A 6,018-nucleotide genomic window follows, 5' to 3' on the forward strand; every position below is an offset into this window, starting at 1 on the left:
CTCCACCTCCCGGGTTTTACGCCATTCTCCTGCCTCAGCCTCCCGAGTAGCTGGGACTACAGGTGCCCGCCACCTCGCCCGGCTAGTTGGTTTTTTTTTTTGTATTTTTTAGTAGAGACGGGGTTTCACCGGGTTAGCCAGGATGGTCTCGATCTCCTGACCTTGTGATCCTCCTGTCTCGGCCTCCCAAAGTGCTGGGATTACAGGCTTGAGCCACCACGCCCGGCCTTAAATTTTTATTTCAATAGTTTCTGGGGTACAGGTGGTTTTTGGTTACATAAATAAGTTCTTTAGTGGTGATTTCGGAGATTTTGGTGCACCCATCACCTGAGTGGTGTACACAGTACCCAATATGTAGTCCTTTAAAAGCATATTATTTTATGTTATTTTATTATAATTATTATTATTTTTGAGGTGGAGTCTCACTCTGTCGCCCAGGCTGGAGTGCAGTGGCGTGATCTTGACTCACTGCAACATCCACCTCCCGGGTTCAAGCAATTCTCGTGCCCCAGCCTCCCGAGTAGCTGGGACTACAGGTGCATGCTACTATGCTCAGCTAATGTTTGCATTTTTAGTAGAGACAGGGTTTCACCATGTTGGCCATGGTGGCTGGTCTCGAACTCCTGACCTCAAGTGATCCGCCTGCCTTGGCCTCCCAAAGTGCTAGGATTACACACAGAGCCACTGGGCCCGGCCTAAGTTATGTTATTATAAATTGCTTTTCATTCCTATACATAATACATGTAAGTCAGTTATGTTACGCATACAGTAACAGTAAGGGAGGTTTTAACGTAATTATTATAAAAAGGGAACATTGACAATGACATAAAATTGTGGGAGGGGCTAAAAAGGGAGAGTGGTGTTGGGATTGTGGGTTGAGCACTTTGCCTGATTATCACATACTAGTTTTCTTTATTTCTTTCTTTCTTTTTCAGAGATATGGCCTTGCTCTGTGGCCCAGGCTGGAGTGCAGTGGTGTGACCATAGCTCACTGCCACCTTGACCTCCTAAGCTTAAGCAATCCTCTCTCTCAGCTTCCCAAGTTGCTGCATTTACAGGCACACACCACCATGCCTGGCTAATTTTATTATATTTTCTGTAGAGATGAATCCTCACTGTGTTTCCCAGGCCGATCTGGAACTCCTGGGCTCAAGAGATCCTCTTGCCTCGGCCTCAGGAATTGCTGGGGTTACAGATGCACGCCACCCAGAGGCTCCTCCCTGGTTGTGGAGTGGGGTTCAGGAGTGCTCCTCCTACACAGACCTTGGGTTGGGCTGTGGAAGCTGTGTCAAATCCAGTAAGCCCTGCCTAGGAACCTCTTTAGTCTGAGGCTTCTCAACCAAATGGGATTCATCAGCTGAGAACCACCCTTGTTAAGCTTAAATTGACACACATGGGGAGTTTCCCGGTGACATCATCGGCACCCATGGCCTCCGGTCTCACTCACCATCCCAAACTGAGAGCAGATGGGGAGGGCCTCAGGCAGCATCGGAGGGGCATCCCTCAGGTTCTGGTTGCCAGGGATCCCCAGTGGCCAGAGCTGTGATCTCACAGGCTCCCAGGCACCTCGCGGAGCTTTCATTCTAGGACCACTCTGCGACTTGAGGGCAAATGAGAAACCTGGGCCAACGCATGTGCGTACAAATGTGGAAGTTGTAAAGACCTTTCTGTGAAGAAGCATCCTTCATTCTAAGGTCATGATTTTCCTATTATTTTTTGTGTTAATATGACCTTGCTTTTATGAAATAATGGTAATGGTAGGTAGAGGAGCTGGGGTATTGTTTCACAAACATCCTTTTACATAGCAAAGTAGTTAGCAACCCTGTTGCTCTCTCTCTTATCCTGAACCCCAAAAGTTTTGCAGTGGAAGAAAAAGACATGAAAACAGACTCATTCCTAAGGCAGTGCCAGGGCAGCAGTAGCCATCTGTATTTGTCACGGTGAGGTCACAGAAGAAGGGTTGATTAGCACTGACTGGGAAAACTTCACAAAGGAGGTGGTGTTTGAGCGAAGTCTTGAGCTCCCCAGGGCTGCTTACTGGGCAGTGTGGATGGTGTGGAGTGGGATGGTGAAGGATGGGGTCAGAGGAAGGAAGGGCATGCCCGCCCAGCTGTGTTTGGGTTGCTGCCTCACTGGAGAGGGGTCATGAAGCCTCGCAGGCAGTGGAGCCCAGGTAATGGCAGACCTTGAGGGGAGCGCCGGTGGGAAGCTTAGACCTATGAACTCCAGACTGTACATTGAGGCCATCAGTTGCAAATGTTTACTTTTTGGTATTTGAAATTCCAAGCTGAACACAGGGAGGTGAGTGAGTTGGAAGCTTGTTTGTGCTAGATGTACTTTAGTCGACCTTCCCCAGACTACAGGGGGCTTCTGAGTCACTGGGCTCCCCAGAGTGACGAGAGACCTGCTGTGTAGACCACTCCTGAAAGACTTTCATGGAGGCACAAAAGCAACAGGTTTGCTGAGTGGTGCTGCCCATGCCCCATGAGGAGAACGGCGTATACCATCTCCACACAATGCAGCAAGCCAAGCTCCAGGCTGCACACTTGGGGGCTTTAGAGGATGCCTCATTAGAGTAAAATGGGACTTACTTTTATTTTTTTATAACTCAATTTTATTCTGAGCCCCTGTTATGCTAGGTGGCAGAAATGTCATCTGAGATAATCTGGGGGTCCTGCCCCTTTCCTCAGGGCTTGCCATTGAGGAAGTCATCAAGGGCTTGCTATCAAGGGCTGGGGTCCCACCCGTCCTCACAGCTTCAGCTTGCTGCTGGGACACCTTCTGCTCTGTGCCCCAGGTCTAGGGCCTCTGCTGGTGTCGGGCGCCTGGCAGTGTTTCACTGGGGAGGCCTCCTTGGCTCCAGCTCATTCCTCTTCCTCTGTGTCTGGTGCCTGCCCAGGGCCTTTCCCAGTAAATGGCACTGGGTGCTCTCTGGTCATCGGCTCCACCGTCTGGATGGATGTTTTGCCTCCCAATCTGAGGCTTAGACAAGGCACAAGGGTCAGGGATCCCCTCTCGGGACCCATCAACGTCTGTATTCCCCCACCTGGGGAAGGGTGCTGGTTTTCTTCATTATGCACCCCCCATCTTTAGGCAAGTTCATTAGTCCTTTTTATTATTATTATTATTATTATTATTATTATTATTACTGAAACAGGATCTCCCTGTCTCATCCAAGCTGGAGTGTAGTGGAACAATCATAGCTCATTGCAGCCTCAACCTCCTAGGCTCAAGTGATCCTCCCACCCTGGCCTCCCAAGTAGCTGGGATTACAGGCACGGGCCAGCACACCCAGCAAATTTTTAAATTTCTTGTAAAGACTGGGTCTCACTCTGCCCAGGTTGGTCTCAAGTGATCCTCCCGGCTTCAAGTGATCCTACCACCTCAACCTGCCAAAATGCTGGGATTATAAGTGTGAGCCACTATGCCCAGCCTAGATTAGTCCTTTCTATTTGCCTAAAGGCATAGGCATTTGAAACTCAAAGCCAGGAAAATATTTTCTCTTCCACTTTAATCACCTCCTTTGAGGCATCAAGTGACTCTGGGCTTCGCTGCTAAAGAGGGTAAAAAGAACCATGGTTGGGTCTGGATACCACCCTAATTATTAAAGCAAAATAAAACAAGTAAGCAAACCAAAGCACCTCTAATCTTCTGCTGCAGTCCCTCCCTAGCGTGGTCTCTGGCACAAGGCATTGGTGCTCTCTGCAGGTGGCCTTTTTGGCCCCAGGCTGATCCTTCATGGGATGGGAGGCTGACCAATGGGTTGAGGAAGCTGGAAACCAGGAAATGGTCACGGGTCAGTTGCTGTCAGCCACTATTCCTTCAGCTCTCACTGCAGTGCTCAGAGACTGCATTTCCTTGGCCACTATCTGGTTTCTGTACCCTGGGATGATGGAAGAGTCAAACAAAAAAAAAAACTGTCTTGCTTGTAACTGGAGCTAAAAATGAAGCAGTGTTTAAGGTCTAGTTTTTTGTTGGTTTTTTTTGGGGGGGTTTTGTTTGTTTATTTGTTTGTTTGTTTGAGACAGGGTCTTACTCTGTCACCCAGGCTGGAGTGCAGTGATGCGATCAACTGCTCACTGCAGCCTTGACCTCCCAGGCTCAAGTGATCCTCCCACCTCAGCCTCCCAAGTAGCTGGGACCCCAGGCACGCACCACCATGCCTGGCTAATTTAATTCCATATTTTGTAGAGACAGGGTCTCCCTATGTTGCCCAGGCTGGTCTTGAATCCCTGTGTTCAAGCGATCCTCCCACCTTGGCCTCCCAAAATGTTGGGATTACAGGCATGTGCCATGGTGTCAGACTGGTCTTTACTTTTCTTCCAATCCAAGTTCCAGAAACAGGAGCTGCCTTTCTTCGAGATGTAGGTGTTTGTGATTAAGAGATTGGAGTCTGTTTTTCCTGCTTATCACCTGATGACTTTGGAGAGGTAATTTATAAACCCTGTGCCTCAGTTTTCTCCTCTGTAAAGTGGGGATGATAGTGGCATCTGCCTCAAAGCATTGCTGTGAGGATTGGATGAATCCATGTAAAGTGCTTAGACCTGTGCCTGGCACACAGTCAGCCTTCAATAGATGTTGGCTGGAATTATTAGGTGACTATGGCTCTTGGGAATTTATGAGAGTCCTGGCATCACAGGGTTCAATATTTTATTTTTTGTTTAAATTAAATTTAATTTATTGAGACAAAGCCTTGCTCTGTGGCCCAGGCTGGAGTCCAGGGGCACAATCTGGGATCACTGCAACCTCCAGGCTTGAGCCATCCTCCCAGGCTCGAGCCATCCTCCCACCTCATCCTCCCAAATAGCTGGCCTGGCTCTCATCATACCCAGCTAATTTTTGTTTTTTTAGTAGAGATGGGGTTTCACCATCTTGCCCAGGCTGCTCTCAAACTCCTGAGCTCAAGCAATCCACCCTCCTCGGCCTCCCAAAGTGCTGGGATTACAGGCGTGAGCCACCACGCCCAGCCCCAAGATTTTAAACTAAAGGCAGACTATGCAAAGGGAGAGGACTGTTACACAGGAAGCGCTGGGGACTTCAGGCCACGACAACAAGGCAAAATGATAACATTTCAACTATAAATAGCAGAGCGAGCAATTCCTCTGTCATCCTGCAAAACAATGAGCCTCTTCCTTCATGTCGGTTGAAGGATAAATAGAGTCCCCTTCACTCCCCCAGCACACACACAGGGAAGTAACTTGAGAGCCGTGTCCAACAGCAGAGGAGGAAATGGGAGTGTGCTGGTGGGGGCTGATTCTGCAGCTCTGGTCCCTTGGAGTCTGACTGGGAGGACTGCTGTGCATAGCCCGGCAAAGTCCCACCCAAGCAAGCTCCTGGACAAGCCTGCAGTGTGGGCTTCCAGGAGGGGGTATGGGGACTCTGCCAGCTGCTGGGCCCCCAGCTTCTCTGACAAGGGAAAGGCAGAGAAACATCTTTATCCGTGGATTTCAAAGACATCCCTTAGGGAGCTGAAGGCTGCAATGAGCTGTGGTTGTGCCACTGCACTCCAGCCTGAGTGACCCTGTCTTAAAAAAAGAAAAAAAAAGAAAAAAGAAACATCTCCAAGGATTCCAGAGCTGGACGCATCTGCAGGAACTGGCTCCAGCCTCCGCCTTTGGCTTCTTGGTCACTCATGACTAATCACCTCGCCATCACCAACGTCACCTCTAATGTTTCTTTGGAGCATTTATTACATACGTGGCACTTTTTATTTTATTTTATTTTATTTTTAAGAGACAGGATCTTGCTCTGTCCTGCAGGCTGGAGTGCAGAGGCACAATCATAGCTCACTACAGCCTTGACCTCCTGGGCCCAAACGATCCTGGCCCCAAACCTCAGCCTCCTAAGTGGCTGGAACTACAGGTGCACACCACCACATTTGGCTAATTCCTTTTTGTAATTTTTTTTTTTTTTTTTTTTTTTTTTTTTTTTTTTTTTGAGATGGAGTCTCACTCTGTCACCCAGGCTGGAGTGCAGTGGCAAAATCTGGGCTCACTACAACCTCCACCTCCCGGGTTC

Source organism: Colobus angolensis, unplaced genomic scaffold (genome assembly GCF_000951035.1).
Source record: "Colobus angolensis palliatus isolate OR3802 unplaced genomic scaffold, Cang.pa_1.0 Scaffold343, whole genome shotgun sequence".
Lineage (NCBI taxonomy): Eukaryota > Metazoa > Chordata > Mammalia > Primates > Cercopithecidae > Colobus > Colobus angolensis.